Source organism: Chiloscyllium plagiosum, unplaced genomic scaffold (genome assembly GCF_037043375.1).
Source record: "Chiloscyllium plagiosum isolate Xiang-an unplaced genomic scaffold, Cpla_swu_hap1 HiC_scaffold_12, whole genome shotgun sequence".
Lineage (NCBI taxonomy): Eukaryota > Metazoa > Chordata > Chondrichthyes > Orectolobiformes > Hemiscylliidae > Chiloscyllium > Chiloscyllium plagiosum.
This window is the reverse complement of record NW_028270150.1, coordinates 37,654,921-37,673,651: the sequence shown is the minus strand read 5'-3', so window position 1 is coordinate 37,673,651 and position 18,731 is coordinate 37,654,921. Positions and strand designations below refer to the sequence as shown.

The 18,731-nt window shown below is 40.2% G+C and overlaps 1 protein-coding gene across 5 annotated transcripts in view; it reads right to left on the bottom strand.

Moving 5' to 3' along the window:
• LOC122555275 (NXPE family member 3-like) overlaps positions 1-18,731 on the bottom strand; it is a 53,429-nt gene that overhangs the window by 23,711 nt on the left and 10,987 nt on the right. For 2 of the 5 annotated variants that reach the window (XM_087992690.1, XM_087992687.1), the window contains 2 exons: positions 13,529-13,803; positions 9,212-9,349 (listed from right to left, as the gene is read on the bottom strand). The exons of 2 other annotated variants lie outside the window; for them this stretch is intronic. The gene's annotated coding sequence lies outside the window, so the exon portion shown is untranslated. The remainder of the gene's footprint in view (positions 1-9,211; positions 9,350-13,528; positions 13,804-18,731) is intronic. One more of the 5 variants, XM_087992689.1, reaches the window with a different exon arrangement.

Here is an 18,731-nt window from a genome sequence, read left to right as displayed (position 1 = left end):
AGGATTTCTTTAAACAGTTCACACTGGAGCAACATGACAAAATTAATTAAAGAGTGAAAACACAGATAAAAGATAGATGTATTGATGTTGTTTCTCTGGACTTATATAGAGCACTGGAAAAGATAACATACAAACCACCAAAAGCAAAATCAATTAATTTAAGGAAGTACGGTCATGTGCACAGAAAGCTGGCTATAGATCAAAAAAAGAATTTTCTTAGATTAAAAATTGTGGTCAGAGCCTTTGCAAGTCCTCCAAAGGTAGTAGTCCAACACTGGCATTTCCTCCCAAGTCAACGTGCTCAACATCAAGGAGATAATCACACATAACCAACTCTGCTGGAGAGGCATGTTGACAGTAGACTCCAGAAACAACTCTGTTGCAGCAGAAGCTGTAAAGGGCTACAGAGGAAATGCTTTGAAAGGCGCTTTCAAATTAACCATGAAGAGAACAATCAACCCTTCAAATTCATGGGGTTTCCTGGCTTCTGAATGACCAAAATGGAAAAGGTTTCTTTGAGAAGACACGAAACGCATTTAACAACTTTATCAAAACCATACACAGGCAAAGTCAAAGCCTGAAACTGAACACAAACAGCTGAACAATCCAACTACCCAACCCTTCAATCACACATTGAATTTAACTATTTCAAAATCCCTCAAAACTGAGTTAAAGCAATTTACCCCCATCCTAAGGAACTGCCTACAAAGGGAAGATATTGAAGTTAAGAAATTTACTATTGATTAATTTAATTTACATCTTTTAAATTTATTTACAAATTGCATGGATGAAAATCAATTGTTCTCAAAGTTGATTCTCCTGAGGGTGATTTCAACTATAACAGTAATCAAGCCAAAAAAATGGCAATCACCACATTGCAGGCCGAGTGATCTGGCCAAACACAAAATACAGGTAGTGCAGAGGTCCTCGGCTATAACCTTGCATACAAATTGGTTTTTTGTATTAAATACTCGAGACGGTGATAGTTCCTCAGAGTATAGTTATATCCAGGTCATATGGGAGTGGAGGAAGTATAACAGAAGAGCAGTTCCGATGGGGGGAGGGGAGATTCTCAAATTAGGGGAATAGACAAATGTTTCTGTGGCTATAAACATGACTCCAGGATGGTCTGTTCCTTTTCTGGAGCTAGGGACAAGTATGTCACCAAGGGTATTTCTTCTGGATGAAGGCACAATGCCAAAGGTCATGTTCTATTTCAATACAAATGACTTAGCTGGGAAGGAAATGAAATTCAGAAAGCATATTTCAGGGAACTACTAAAGGAGATTGGGGCTAATTGTAGGGCAGGACTGGGTCTAAACTTTTCGCAGGGAAAATATGCTAGTGCAGTTTGGGGAGGAACTAGATTGACAGTGGGATGACAGTTTAAGAGGAAGCTTAGATTTAAGGAAAATGAAACAAGCAATTTAGAAGATTAATGATGCAATGGCAAAAAGGATCAAAATGGAAATTATTATTAAAAGGTCTGTTAAAAGGCACTATCAGAATGCAAGTAGCATTCACAAAAAGACCGAGGATTTGTATGTACCAGAGGTAAATGGATAAGATTTAATTGCCATTAGAAAAAAAAGTGATTATAGGGTGGTCAAGATCAAACTTATTATCAAACGATAGTCCACATTCAGGAGAGATAAACAAAAAAGTGAGAGAGAGGTGGGATAGCATACTTAATAAGGAATCACACCAATACGTTGATACTGGAGAAACTTTGTTCCAAAGATCAATATATACAAAGAATGAGGGTGAAGATAAGAAACATCAATGGGAACAGTGTTGAGAGTGGTTCAGAGAACACCAAAATGTAGTACTAATGCTGACATGCTGTTAGTTGGGAAATTAAAGAGGCATGTAAACATGTGTAATAAATAGGCAATTTTGATTTGCATATACTCTGGATTAACTAAAATCAACAGTAATTTATCCTTCCCAGCATTAGTAAGGCATTTATAAAATGGGTTTCTGGAACAGTATGTTGAGGGGCCAACTCAGGATCTGGCAATTTTGTATTTGGAATTGTATAATATGGATGGGCAACTAATAGCCCTGCTGAAAGGAGTCACAAAAAACAGAGTGTCTATAATATGACAGAACTTTACATGAAGTTTGAATGTAACGTAGCTCATTGTGAAACTATAGTCTTAACTCCGAGCGAAGGAACCTAAGGATACGAGGGCCGAGAATGAATTGGGAAAATACTCAAGATTTGACAGTAGATAGGCAATAGCCTAGAATTTTAAAAATATACAACAAGGTCTAGAACAAATACGTATTCCTCCAAAGTACAATCAAAGAAAAAAGGTGAATCAACCATAGTTAACGCAAGTAGTCAATAACTACATTAAAGGAAATAGCATCTAAGAATGCCAGAAAGTATGATAAACCTGAGAATTGAGAGTAGTTTAAGATCAAGCAGAGGAGAGTAAAAACTTGGTAAGGAAACAACAAAAACAAAAACTGTTTCTATAGATGTGAAAGGAAAAGCCATTAGAAAGGATAAATATGGGCCCATTAATGGGGAACAGGAACAGAAACCAAATTGTTATTTGTTATCTGTTGTGACGAAAGATGACTCAGGAAATGTCCTAAAAATAGTAAGTGACCAAAGGACTTGTGAAATGAAGTGCTAACAGAAATTAGCATTAGGGGAAAAAAAAAGGCATTACTTGAAAAAAATTAGCTGTACTCAGGTTTGATAAGTCTCCTGGACCAGATGAATTTCATACATGGCTGTTGAAGGAAATAGTAGTAGAAATCATGGATACATTAATGACCATCTTTTTTCAAGATTACAGAAAGGTTCCTGTTACAAATTAGCAAACGTTACTTCCACAATTTCAGAAGGGAGAAAAAGAGAGTGAGCGGAAGACTACCCACCTGTTAGCTTAATGTTCATAGTTGGGAAAATATTAGAACCTATTCTAAAAAGTATCACATCTTCTCATTTCCCCAGTTTTTCAATTATGGACTAGAAAAAGGAAGATACAACTTTGAATCAAAATTTTAAAAGAGCTGTATGGAGAGATAGCTGCAGTTTTAAAAATAAAATTGAGCACATTGTGCTAGCGAGTTTTGAGAAGATTTGAAGCTCAGATTGAGGTTCCAGATGCAGTTTTGCTCGCTGAGCTGGAAGGTTTATTTTCAGACGTTTAGCCACCATACCAGGTAACATCTTCAGTGAGACTCTGGACGAAGCAATGCTAGCGTTTCCTGCTTTCTATTTATATGTTTGGGTTGGTGATGTCATTTCCTGTGGTGACATCATTTCCTATGGTGATGTCATTTCCTAAGCGAAGCTAATGTCATTTACAAAATACCGTGCAAGAACTGTAACAAACACTACATTGGACAAACAGGCAGAAAACTAGCTACCAGGATACATGAACATCAACTAGCCACAAAACGACATGACCTTCTCTCACTAATATCCTTACACACAGATAAGGAAGGACACCACTTTGACTGGGTCAACACATCCATCCTAGGACAAGCCAACAGTGACATGACGAGAATTCCTAGAAGCATGGCATTCCAAATGGAATTCTACCAACTTGGATCCCATTTACCACCCCTGAGAAAAAGAACAGGAAATGACATCACCATAGGAAACCGCGTCACCACCAGAAATGACATCACCGACCCAAGGAAACCCAAGCATATAAATAGAAAGCAGGAAACACCAGCATTGCTTCATCCAGAGGCTCACTGAAGATGTTACTGAAACATCTGAAAATGATCCTTCCAGCTCAGAGAGCAAATCTACATCCAGAACATTGTGTTGTATAGAGTGTTGTGCTTTGTGGACTGGGAGGGCAAAACAGACATAAAAATGAGAGAAATACCAGTAGGAATAGGCCATTCAGCTCCAGAAGCCTGCCATTCTGTAAGATTATGCTTCATCTACTTGGGCCTCTGCTCCGCTTTCATGCCAATTCCTCATAACGCACAACTTCTTGATATTTTTAAACTAACTGTTTATTTCCTCTGAAATACTTTAAGCGATCCAGCCTCTACAACACTTTGGGGTATAGAATTCTAATCATTCACTGCCCTTTGGGAGAATAAATTTCTTACCACCTTAGATCTGAAAGAGTGTCCCATTATTCTGGAACTATTCTTGAAGTTACAGCCTCATCACAACTCATCTCTTGTTTAAAAAACCATCAATATTCATTTTTAAAAACTTAAACTATTAGTAAACTGCCATAAATGTACATTACATTTACTCTAAGCATGCAAACATCACAACTGCAGCATATTTCAGTCTGTTTATTCCCACCACCAAATACCTCCATCTGTCTTCAGTCGCAACAACCTGTCACCAATTAAGGGATGAATGCAGATTTCTCCAGCTTCCTCATTTCCCCTCCCCCACCTTTTCTCAGTCCCAACCCTCAGACTCAGCACCGCCTTCTTGACCTGCAATCTTCTTCCTGACCTCTCCGCCCCCACCCCCTCTCCGGCCTATCACCCTCACCTTAACCTCCTTCCACCTATCGCATTCCGAACGCCCCTCCCCCAAGTCCCTCCTCCCTACCTTTTATCTTAGCCTGCTTGGCACACCCTCCTCATTCCTGAAGAAGGGCTTATGCCCGAAACGTCGATTCTCCTTCTCCTTTGATGCTGCCTGACCTGCTGCGCTTTTCCAGCGACACATTTTTAAGCTCTGATCCCCAGCATCTGCAGTCCTCACTTTCTCCTACCAATTAAGTTTTCTCATCCTGCCACATGTATAATTTTCAAGCTGAATAGCTGCAATAAGAAGCTCCACCTAAACAGTCTGCAATGTATGTCCTTAATCTTCTCCAAAAACTTTAAGAGGTAATGATCAGTACATACAATTGTCTCAGACAGACACATTACTGGCAATAAATGTTGAAATTTTGTAATATCAACACAAAGCTGTCGTTTTCCTTCTCGATCGTGGTAATTTCCATTGATGATCACTCAATTTCTTGGGGAAATACCCAATAGGTCTTTATTTTCTCATCATCTTCTTGTAAGAGTACAGCACTAACACCCAATCACTCTCACCAGTAGTCACCTAGAATGGCTTGGCATAATTAGGTATGGCTAACACTGGGGCAGTGCCTAACAATTTTCAGGCTGTCAAATGCCTTCTGACAGTTTTCCATCCACTGAAGTTTTCTGCATTTCTTCAATACATCATTCATGTAACCACACTGCTAAATTTTGGTGTGAACGTCTGATTAAAAAAGCTCTCAGGAATTACAATACTTTCCGGTTCGTTGATGGTATTGGAAACTCCCCAATAACCTTTGTTTTCACATCCCATGGGGCCATCTGTCCATATCCAATGACATGGCCCAGGAATGTTACTTGGGCTTTTACAAACTCACTTTTAGCCAGGTTTATCACCAAGCCAGCCTCTCAAAGTCAATCACACAATTCTGATAGATGATGCAAATATTTTCTCCATGAGATTAAAAATCACCAGCTCGGCAAGTATACCATACAATTGGGTAATCCAGAAATGACTTCACTGGTTAGTCTTTGAAATGTGGCTATGCATTTATTATACCAATGGCATGAATTCATATAGCCCATTCAGTATCATGATAAAGGTCCTTGCCAGTATCCTCTGAGGAAGTGTAACTTAGAAACATTAGCTGCTTGTCACAGCTTCTCAATACAGATTTCCAAACATGGAATAGGATATGAAACAGACTTTGTAACTGCATTGACTTTACAAATAGCCCACACATAATCATTGGGTACTATTGGGTTTTGGCACCATTACAATAGGTCAGTTCCAGTTACTGCAACTCACTTCCACTATGCTGTCTTGGAGTATGCGGTCAATCTCCTTTTGAACCAGTGTCAACTACAAAGCACTAGGTCTAAGGATGCCATTTCATTGGAATACCATTTCTTATCTCTACATCAATTAGATTAGTACAGTTCATTCTTCTATAACACGATGGTTGCATTCTTGTGCAAGCCCCCATTCTAGAAAAATCATGCTTTAGAAACAGCATTTAAGTTGTTATTGCTGTAATTGCATTATAACACGTTTTAAAAGTTTGCACTGTAGAAACAGCATCCCCAATTTGTCAAACGCGTTACAGCAAATCCACATTGACGAAATGAGTTATAACAGAATGACCTGTACTGCGCAGCATAATATCACATATATCCCCTCGTGATTGCAAGAAATCTTTCAAACTATTTCAATTTTCCTCTGGAAGGTAACTCAATAATTTATCCCAAGTTTTAATAAATTCCTCATTCCTCAACTTAAATCGTACAATGTCCAATTAGAATCATCTGAACTGGTTCTTCACTGGTTTGGTGTTGTAATCAGCACCACATTCTCCTTTTGTTTTCCTTCTCTATCAAAAAACATTGAGAATATTTACATGACACTTCTTTCTATCTGACATTCTTATCAAATGATTCACCTCAGTCACTCAATTTCCTTTCAATTTAATAAGACCCATTAACCTTGCTTTTAAAAGGTTCATTCAACACTGGATGTAACATAAACACTTTACCTCTACCAGGTAAATTAAAAATTTTTGACTTCTTGTCTGCTTCCTGTTTCATTACATGCTGTGCTATCTTTAAATTGTGTTTAGCCAACCCACACAATTTATTTAATCTGTGTCTAAAATTTGACACATTAGTCCAAATATGTGGTCTTTGAACTCTGACTCACCAATTTCTCCTTAATGTCAGTGGTCCTCTCACTTCATGCCCAAACTAATTCAAATGGAAGGAACTAACTTTGCTAAATTAATTTGGTCCATCCCTAATTGCAAAAAATACAAATGGAATTCCTTTATGCAAGTCCCCTGGATAGTCTTGACTATGAGCCCTCAACATGGTCTTTAACATTTGATGCCACTGTTCTAATGCGCCCGGTGATTCTGGATGGTACGCAGTGGATTTGAAATGTTTTATTCCTAAATTATCCATAACTTCCCTGAATAATTTCAATGTAAAGTTTGACACTTGATCTGATTCAATCTGTGGGTAGTCTGTAACTAATAAAAACATTAGCTTAAATCCTCTACAATCCTTTTAGGGATGATACTGCATTATGGAAATGGCCTCTGAAAATATAACTGGCACATCCATTATGGTCACCAAAAACTGAATACCTTTTTTTAAAAAAAAGGGTAGGGGTCCTATGCAATCAATTAAGACCCTTGTAAAACATTCCCCAAATGAGGGAATGGGGTATTAAGGGTGTTGGTTTTATTGCTGCTTGAGTTTTTACAATTACCTGACACATGTGATATGTCCAGCAAAATTCAACCACATCCTTACACAGTCCAGGCCAATAAAAAGGTTTTTGTATTTTGGCTCAAGTTTTCCTTGCACCCAAATGAGGTTCTACTGGTAATTCATGTGCTACCTGCAATACTTCCTTTCTACAGCCCACCGATAATACAACTTGATGAACTTCTGCCCATTTCTCATTCACCTGAATATGTGGTGGTCTCAATTTCCTTATTAAGATGACGTCTTTAAGAAAGTAACATTCTAGGATACGCTCTGATCCTTCTTTGTATGATTTTTTGATACAACTGCTTTACTTTTTCATCTTTCTGTTGCAATTCTGTTAATTTCTCTGCAATAAAATTATCCACTTTGTCCCCTGCCTAGCTTTATGACACTTAATCTACCAAGTCTTGTTTTTTTTCTCAACAATTTGATCAAACATAGTCTCTGATAATTGTACTTCAACATCCTTATCTTTATTTTTTGATTTTGTTACCATATTACCACGCAGTTAAGAGAAATCCCAGGATATATTTCCTGTACTACCTCAGTTGCCTGATTCTCCACTGGCTTTTCAAGTGCAGTAGGTATCACTCCCATCTATGATCCAGCTACAGCATTACCAAGGACAAATTGTATTCCTGAAACTAACAGTTTCTCTAGTACACCAACCACCAACCATTCTATCAGACTAACTTTATATAATGGAAAACATCTTGTCTCACCGTGAATTCCATACATTAACACTTTTTCTGGCAATACTCCTGAATTACATATCACATCTCTCACCAAACACTGAGATGCTCCCCTATCCCTTAAAATTTTAATTTGTTTACCCACTCCTCCTGGCATACAAGTTGGTTGCTGGAGGAACTTCGGCTTAGAATTGATGAGCTGGAGTCTGAGCCTGGGACATCTGGGAGGGGGAAAGAGTTACCTGCACACTTTGTTTCAGATTGCGGTTAACACTTGGTAGATTAAGTGTCACAAAGCTAGTCCTTTTTTCTCTAAAAGCAGTTCCTTGGCTCAAGGATACTCTGTCCTTGATATTTTTCAAAAGGGGTAATAAAACAGGCTGGCCTCCAATCAGACTGGTTTGGTACAGAGATTAAAGAGTATTGAGAGACTTTTTTGTTTCAATGTAAACAGATGAGACTTCAGGCTAGAGTGGTCATATTTTAGAAATGACCTATATAAAGAAAGGAGAGTGATCAGCTCTCTAGCTGAGCAGTTTAGTTCCATCCAGAACTAGTTGGGAGTTCAACAGTGAGCTGTGTGGAAACTCTTCTTTACCTTCTAACTTCAACCTGTAAGCATCTGACCCTTTTTTGTACTGTATTTTAAAGGGGTTTGCTTATTTGGACTGTTGTGTATATTCAGAACATCATAATTAAGTCTAATTTGGATAGACTGAGTTCCGTAGGTGTTCTTTATTCTGTTCTTCGTGTTTCATTGTGTAACCTTGTGAATAAATTTTTGTCTGGTAGTCAACTTAGCTACCTCACTCCGGGCAATCTTCACTGTACACTTACTGAAACAAATTGAAATATGTTTAGATTACTTTACAGTGTGGAAACAGGCCTTTCGGCCCAACAAATCCACGCCGATCCTCCAAAGAGCAACCCACCCAGGTCCATTCCCCTACATTTACCCCTTCACCTAACACTACGGGCAATTTAGAATGGCCAATTCACTTAACCTGCACATTTTTGGACTGTGGAAGGAAACCAGAGCACGCGGAGGAAACCCACACAGACACAAGGAGAATGTGCAAACTCCACACAGACAGTTGCCCGAGGTGGGAATTGAACTCGGGTCTCTGGCGTTGTGAGGCAGCAGCGCTAACCACTGTGCCACCATGCCGCCCCGAAATTGCAAAGTTATGGTCTCGGCTGCTTGCTTAAGAATGTTTTGAGTAGTCTGGCCTAGTCCATAACATAAGTACCTTAAATTCGATCAGTGGTCAGGGACAGGAAGGCGAGACTGCAAGTGAGATGAATTCTGTATTCAGAAATAGGAGTCCCAGCTCTTGATCTTGCCCAACAGGTCCAAGGTACTTGTTCTGTGTGGATGAGGAACAGAGCTGCGGAGAGGATAAGCCAGCTGAGCACTGTATCTTGTTGCAGGAGACAATTCAAGGGGGATTGGGAAGGAAAAAGACAAGTTGTAGGGGATCCTGAAATCAGGGGTACAGATCACAACCTTTCTAAGCAGGATCAAGCATCCCACACAATATATGTTGCCTGCTGGTTCCAGGGTGAGGGAGGTCCATGACTGACTTGAAAGCATATCAGAGAGAGAGCAAGAGAAGGATTCAGTTGTTGTGGTCCATGTCAGGACTAAACAATATAGACAAAGCGAGGAAAGGGGACCTTCTTGGAGACTATCAGGCAGTAAGAACTAAATTGAAGAATAGATCCTCAAGAGTTATTGTGGGATATAGGTAAATTAGTGTTACTTCTGCAATCATAATTACTTATGCAATGGATGGTAGTGAAGGAAGATATACCTAACAATGGCCCACAGAGGGAGGTGGTCAAATGGCGTGGTGAGGCCAGAAATAAGCATTATGTCACAGACAAGGCCAGATAAGACAAGAGATGAACAAGAGTAATGGGTGCCGGTCTTAGAGAAGTGGGAGATGTAAACAGGGGAGGAGCAATGGGAGGAGAGAAGGGAAACAAATTACATAAATTGTGTACTAGTGACTGCCTTTGTACAGAGTAGACACCACACCCCTCTTGCAATAGCGAAATAAATGACACTACTGATTCAGATCTTGTCTCGGACTGAAATTATTGAAGTGAGTGAGCTTCGTTTCTCACAGTTATAAACTCCGGATTACTACCCGAGCCACATGCAAATTGGTATAGGGACGCGTGAATAAGGGATGTAAACATGTGACTAAAGGAGTGGTCCAAGAAAGAGGGCTTCCATTTCATGGGGCACTGGCATCAGTATTGGAACAGCAAGGATCTGTACTCTGGGACAGTCTCCATCTGAACCGAGCTGAGACCAGCGTTCTAGTGAAAAGGATAAATAGTGTGGTCAACAAGAAAGTTGGGGGGGGGGCGCGGGAGGTGGGATGGGAAGAAGGGTAAAACTCCAAGAAGCATAATGGTCAAAGCAGCAGGTTAAAGTCTGTGGGGGTGGATTCAATTGCATGGAAAAGTATGAAAAAAATGACAAGAAAGGAGAACGCAGGAGAAGTTATTAAAGTCTCCATAATACACGATAGGACATAACGTTTTGAACAGGTTAGCAATATAACTTCAAGCACATTGAATAAAGAGATGACAATAAGAAGGGGGATGGTAAATACAGGACTGAAGGTATTGTATCTGAATGCACGCAGTATATAAAATAAGGTAAATGAGCGTGTGGCGCAGATTGAAATTGGCAGAATTATGTGGTGGGTATCACTGAGATGTAGCAGACTCGATGGGCTGAATGGCCTAATTTCTGCTCCTATGGTCTCATGGGGCTGCAAGGGGATCAGGACAGGAAGTTAAAAATCGAAGGATATACATCCAATCGAAAAGGCAGGCAAGGTGGGCAGAGGGGTTGGGGTTGTCTTATTCGTAAGAAATGAAATATAATTGATAGCAAGAAATGACAGGGTCAGATAATGTAGAATCTGTGTTGGTAGAATTGAGGAACTGAAAAGGTTAAAAAAGGCCATAATGGGAGTTATGTACAGGCCTCCAAATAGTAATCAGGATGTGGGATGTAAAAAAAAAATACAGGAGATAGAAAAAGATGTGTAAGAAAGGTAAAGTTCCAGAGATCATGGGGGGATTTCAATATGCAGGTAGACTGGGAAAACCAGGTTGGTAGTGGATCGCAAGAAAAGGAATTTGTGGAATCTATGAGATGGCTCTTTGGGCATCTTGTGGTGGAGCCCACTAAGGAAGAGTCAATTCGGGAGCTAGTGTTGTGCAATGAGGCAGATTGGATAAGGAAGCTTCAGATGAAGGAACTCTTGGGAGACAGTGATCATAAGACTGAAGTAATATGATCTCCCACGATCATTGTAACCTTACTAATTAACTGTTCCAATATAGTAACACTCCATAAACATACTCGCTTGGCAAAAAGACAAAGTCAGAAACAAATTGTCTCACATGCGATCCAACAGCAGGGAGAGAAAGAGCAAGAGAAACTATTAAGCGAAGAGAGAGAGTAGCAGCCTCCAACCCTGCTGAGTCTCCAACAGTAACTGATTAAAGCTAATAAAAACACTAAACTCCTGAGAGAGCTGGCCACACCCATCCTGCTTTTATTGTGCCAATCTTTCCAAAAAAAACCTAAGGTCTCACAAGCTATTTACCTTATCATAGACTGCTTGTTCAATCTCTCAAAACGAAACTGGGACCATATAAAACCACAGCCACATTACTCACTGTTCCCTAGTTTGAGGTTCCTCCCAACTACCAGAAACATCTTCTCAACTTCTACCCTGTCAAACCTCTCAGAATCTTGTATGTTTCAATAGGATCCCCCTTCATTCTTTGAAATTCTCGTGAGTAAAAGCCCAATCCCGTTGAGCCATTCATGATAATCAAACCCTTTATCTCTGGAATCAGCCCTGTGAATTTCTTTTGTACTGTCTCCAATGCCTGTACATCCTTTCTTAAATATGGAAACCATAACTTTACACAGTAATCCAGGGTTGCCTCAGCAAAACCCTGCGCAGTTGTATGAAGACTTGACTATTTCCAAACTCCTCCCCACTCCCAGCAATAACAGGCAAATTTCCACTTGTCTTTTTAACCACTCGCTGCACTGCAAGTTAACTTTTTGAGTTACTTGTACAAGAACAGCCACACCCCTTGGCACTGCACATTTCCTCTCTCCATTTAAATGTCAGCTTGCCTTTTCATTCCTCCCACCAAAATGTATGACCACACACTTTTCCACATTAAGTTCTACATGCCAAGCCTTTGCCCACTCACTTGACCTGTCTAAACCCCCTTGTAGATTTCTTATCGCCTCATCACAACAAGCCCACCCACCTATTTTGCATTATCAACAAATGTAGATGTATTACACACTGATTCTGCCTCCAAGTCATTAACGTAAACAGAAAATAATGGAGATGCTTGGATTGATTCTTGTGGCACTCCACCAGTTATCTCTTTCCAACCTGAAAATGACCTAGTAACCCTGACTCTGTCTTCTGTTTTATCTAATCCTCAATCCATGCTAACATTATCCCTAATACTGTCAGTTCCTACCTTATGCAATAAGCTATTATGTAGCAGCTGATCAAAAGCCTTCTGCAAATTCACATTCACATTCACTACATCTACCTGTTCCACTTTATCAACTTAGATGTTCTATTCTGAAAGAACTGTCAAATTTATCAAACATGATTTATCTTTCACATAACCATGTTGACTATGATTATGTTAAAGATTTTCTAAATGTTTTGTTATTCCTTCTTTAATAAAGGAACTCTAGCATTTTCCCAATAATAGACATTAGGCTTAGTGGCCTATACTTTCCTGCTTTCTGTCCCCCTGACTCCAAGAGTAGGAACATCACACAAACATAATGCTCAGCAAGTCCTCCTTTTAACTGAAATAAAGTTTTACTTCAATGTCTGCCACTGCTTATTCACTGACTTTCTCCTAATTCTATTTCTCCAGCCAACTTGTGAGAACTCTTTTCTACATCTTCTGTAATTTCTTCATATCTCAACATAGAGCATGTGGCTTCTGAATGAAAGAAAAACTGTTTGATAATAACATTTTGGTTGGCTCCTGATCAAGTGGCCAAGGGGCTGGTGGGACAAGTGCAGCAAAGAAAACAAAACAAGCCCTCTCATCTTCCATTCATTTTACTCTACAATACCTTGTTGAACAAGTAACTTTCAAAGAAAAGTGAAAGAACACATTCAACCAACAAAGGAAAGAGAGCATTGATGTGCAAATAACCTTGGATCGACAGCAAAGAACTGAAAGGAATTGAAAAGAAGAGAAAATAGTAATTAACATTATCAGAACCAATTAATTAAAATCTTTGACAAGAACAAGGACAAAGACAGACTAATCCTTTCTTAAAACAGAGAGAAACAGAATATCAATCACTGCTCTGAGAGGCGGAAGATAAAGCTTGTGAAGGTTGGCAGAAAGTTGTTACAAACATTGCTACAAGAGGACAGCCAAGCTTACAAATAGTTAGTAAATGCAAGAATACAGAAACAGTACTAAGCATCATTAAACTAGACCATGACTAATGTGGATGTACGTTTACTTACTGGGCTGTAAGGTTCGTTTTCAGATGTTTCGTCATCACACTAGGTATCATCATCATCATCATCAGTGAGCCTTCAGATGAAGCCCTGGTGGTATGGCCCTCTTTCTAGTCATGTGTTTAGATTTCCTTGGGTTGGTGATGTCATTTCCTATGGTGATGTCATTTCCTGTTCTTTTTCTCAGGGGGTGGTAAATGGGATCCAAGTCACTGTTTGTTAAATGCCATGCTTCTGGGAATTCTCGTGCGTCTCTCTATTTGACTTGTCCTAGGACGTTCCTAGTATGGTGACGAAACATCTGAAAATGAACCTTTCAGCTCAGCGAGCAAGCCTACATCCAGAACCTCAATCTGAGCTACAAATATTCTCAACACTGGCCATAACTAAAGTGTATCTTCATTCTAACCACCCATCTTGGTTCCGTAACCCTCAATACCGTTTAGAAAAGGAGTTTTACATTTCCATCGCCTTTTGAGAGAAGAAATGCTTTCTGATATCAACACAATGTTCTAGCTCCAAATCTAGAGGTCCATACTCTTGTTCCATACTGATCACCACAGAAAATAGTTTTTGTCTACAGGATTGACTCTGATCATTTTGAACACAATTAATTACTGTTTAATCTTCCGTACACAAAGAACAGAAGCTAGTCCTCTCAAATTGTCTTCACAATTTATCTCTATATCTTATCATTCTGAGCTGCAACCTGACAAAGCCTAAGATATCCTTGCTGAGTTGCAGTGCCCAGAATTTAAAAATTAGGTCACACTAAATATAATGAAATTTCCACTCTGTATTCCAGTTCCCTTTTGTTAATGCTAGTATTCTAATGACCTTTTGGGTTTTTTTCTCCCCCATTACTTTCCAAGAGCTTGTTAATGATTGCACAAGGACCCACAATTATCACTGTTCTCCCATAGAATCTGACTTCTCAGCATTTAGAATTGTATTCAACTTTCTTCCAGTATAAAGTAGGTTACCTCAAAACCCATTTTGAATTCACGTGTCACAGTTTTCTCTACTCACTTAATATGTCAATGCCCCTTTGAAATTATCAGCTCTCATATTATTTATGCTGCAAACTTGGAGCTGTCAGTATATGGCCTCTTAGTCCTTTCATTTGGATTGTTTATAAAAATAATGCAAAATTAAGCTTCCTGTATAGATTCTGGAGAAGCAGCATTATCACAAATTTAATACGCATCTATAACCTCCTACCTCTGAAACAAATCCCTAACCAATTCTATACCTATCCCATAAATTCTCGTTTTTTATTTGCAGTCTACGAAATGGATCCTTACAGAATGCTTCCCTCTAGACTCGACCCCAGAATTTGTGTTGAGAACAACAGTCACGCTTGCAATGCTCACCGTGATAATGGAATAAATCAAACAACCAGAAGTCACACTTGCACACAATTTCAGAAATGCAAAAGTTGCTGTCCAATTAATCATTTTGCTACCCAGATACCTCACAGAGATTTAGCACTGAAATTCACAGAGGTGTCCTTATCAACTAGACACAATCTGTTTGCAAGACATCAATTCCATCCCTTTATCTGGCAACAGTCTGAGGCTGAACCAAGCTGTTTGCAACCTTAGTGTTACATCTGAGCCAAAGCATATACCCACAGCATCATGGAGACCTCAGTCATACAGCATGGAAACAGGCCAACCATATTTCTATCAGAATAAATTAGAATAGAACAGAACGGAATGTCCTTACTGTCACATGTACTCAGGTACAGGAGTACAAGAAAAGATTTTGCAATGGCCACCTTTATGGCACCATCCTAGGTATAAGTACCTGGGTACACATCTTAGAGTTAAAAACATATCGTGTTTTTACAGTGTAAAAAAAGAATGTGGATGAGCACAAAACAGTTAAGAAGTCCAGAATGATAATAAGTGACCATGAGTACTTAAGTTCCAGAGCAGACCTGCATGCCCCAAAATACAAGACCACGCTGCCTCTAAGTGCCAGCCTCTATCCAGGATTTGCTCTGCCACCGCTCCAGGAATCATCCGTTTTCTCCGCCCCGCACTCACTTCACTCAACTCCACTCTCGAGGTAGGATGGGGGGGAAAAAGAAAAGCTACAAGAAGGGATTTTTAAAAAGGAGAAAGGGAGAGGGACTGGCGAGCAGAGGACCTCTGGCTGGAGCATCCTACTCTACCACCATCTAGGACACAACCAACAAACACAAAATTAAACTAATCTCATTTATCTGCACTTGGACCACTGCTTATTATGCCCTGGCATTTTAAGTACTCATCCAGATGCTTTTGAAATGCTGTGAATGTATCTGTCTCCACCAGACAGCACAGCCTCTTGCACATCCTCAACTTCCATTGCACTGGTGGATGTTCTGTCAGCCATCTAGACCAGAGGCTCTGGAGTTCTGTCCCCATTTCTCTCTGCCTCTATCCTTAAGATAATCTTTAAAATGACTTCTTTGGTCACCTGCCATGGTATATTTTTGTGTCAGATTTTGCTCAACAACCATCCTTGCAAATGCAGAGGGCTGTCTCGCATTATGTAAGTGCAAGTTGTTGATTCCAACCTCTTAAGACGCACTGCATATACTTGCTGTTAGTTAAAGTAGGTCTTCATATCTTTTCTGTTTGTATGAAAAAGGAGCAGGAGTAAATCATCAAGTTCCTTCGGTCTTCTCCACCAATTAACAAGGTCATGACCACCTCAAGTCCACCCTCTTGCAAAATCCCCACATGCCTTTAACTTGCCCACTCCCCAAGGAACTGGTTACCTCTGTCTTGAGGATACTTATAATGTGGAGGTGCCAATGTTGGACTGGGGTGGACAAAGTTAAAAATTGCACAACACTTGGTTATAGACCAACAGCTTTATTTGGAAGTACTAGATTGTGCAACATATTATGGAAGAGGAGAAAGTGAGGACTGCAGGTACTAGAGATCAGAGCTGAAAAATGTGGTGCTGGAAAAGTGCAGCAGGTCAGGCAGCATCAAAGGAGCAGGTTCCTGAAGAAGGGCTTATGCCCGAAACGTCGATTCTCCTGCTCCTTGGAAGCTGCCTGACCTGCTGCGCTTTTCCAGCAACACATTTTTCAGCATATTATGGATGAGGACTAGCACCTCGCCAAGACCTTCCCCACACTTCCACTTCTCACGTTAAAACAACCCCCAAACCTTAAAGACACCATTGTTCGCAGCAAACCGCTCAGCCTTGAGGGCAACATCGACCACAACATTGCAGAACCCGGTCATAGCAACCACTGCAAGACATGTCATAGTGTCAACATGGATACTACGGTTACACGTGGGAACACCACCCACCATGTATGCGGCAGGTACTCGTATTACTCTGCCAATGTTGTCTCTCAAACACTGCAGACAAGGATGCCCTGAGGCATAGTACACTGACAAGACCAAGCAGGCGCAACAGACAGGGATGTTCCCTCGAAGTCAGGGAACATTTCAGCGATCAAGGACATTCAGCCTCAGATCATCGGCCGACCATCCTCCAAAGCAGATTTTGGATACACAACAACAGAGTGGCCAAGCAGAGGCTGGTAGCCAAGTTCGGTACCCAAGAGGATGGCCTCAACCAGGACCTTGGGTTCATGTCACACTACAGGTGACCCCACCATTCTATACACTCACACACACACACTCTTACATACTCACGCAGACCCTCTCTCATGCACACGCTCTCTCTGGCGCACATATACACCCCAACAAGTGCGCGCATAAACACACACACACCTACAAGTCTATGGGGTGAATTTGCATTTGCAGAATTGTAATTGCGGATACATTCTACTTTCTTCAAAATGCACGCAATCTGCAGGCAGGCAATCCATGTACCATTGTATAAATTCCTACCTTGGACACAGATCTCACTCAAGATTGGGATACAGACAGACTCAAACCTCACACCTTTAATGCATTGTCTAAGCTAAGATGTCACTTTTTTTAATAAAACCTTACGTTACCTCAAGAATGGGATTTGAAAGAAGTACGAGATTTACATATTAATGAACCAAAACCTGCAATACATTCTAAAAGATGAAAGACCTAAACAGCAATCTAGGTTTATTCAATATATCCTTTCAGTTGCATGCATGTCACTGTGATCTTTTGCTATAAATTCTGTGTATTATGATCCTGTTCCACAGCTATCTTATGAAGGAGCAGCACTCCAAAAGCTAGTGCTTCCAAATAAACCTGTTGTACTATAACCTGGTGTTGTGTGATTTCTAACTTTGAACCCACCCAATAACGGAGCACTCATAGCCATCAGGAGTACAGAAATGCAAAGATTGAAAACCCTTTTAGCAAAGACATTTTTTTCCTGACTCCTGTGCTAAATAAGCAGCCTCCATATTTTGGAAACTGTGCCTCCATATTTTGGAATCCCCAGCCAGAAACCATATTTTCTCATCTACACTGTCAAGCTCCTGAAGGAACTTACGACCGATCACCTCGTTCTTTCTAAATTCCAGGAAACACAGGTCTAGAATACTCTGTACATGGGCTGCAGCATATTCTAGCAATACTCCTCTCAGTGTAGGCAGGTCGGAGCAATAAATGCACGCCCAGTTAGCAACACCTACATCTTGTAAAAGATTAAATTATTCTTGCAGGACAATTCTATGACAAATTTGCTGAATTTTCATTGTACCTCCTCTATAGGGTAAGTGCATTTTTCCTGATGTCTACTTGCATCGCTGTCACCTCACCCAGTGTTTCAACCCATCTTTTGCTGAAAATCTCATCCATGCCTTTGGTACTTCAAGTCTTGGCTATTCCAACACTCTCCTAGCCAGTTTCTTGCATTCTCCCTTCTGTGAACTGAACATTATCCACAACTGTTGCCCTTGCCCTAAAAGACACCAGGTTCTGTTCAGGCATCATGCCTGCTCACTGACGTACATTGCTTCCCAATTAAACAACACTTCAGCTTCAGATTTCCATATTTTCAAATCCCTCCATTACTGTGCCCCTTCCTACTTCTAAACCCCTTTCAGTCCTGTGACTCATATTCATACTTCTCTTATACTGGCCCTTTGGATATCCTGGATTTGCACTGCTCCATCACCGGCAGCTGTGCCATCAGCTGCCAAGACTCTAAGCTCTAGAATTCCCTCTGTGAATCTCCTGGCCTCCTGTCTTTACTTTCCCCCTTTAAGACACTCCCTAAAAAACTGCTTCTTTTACCAAGAAGC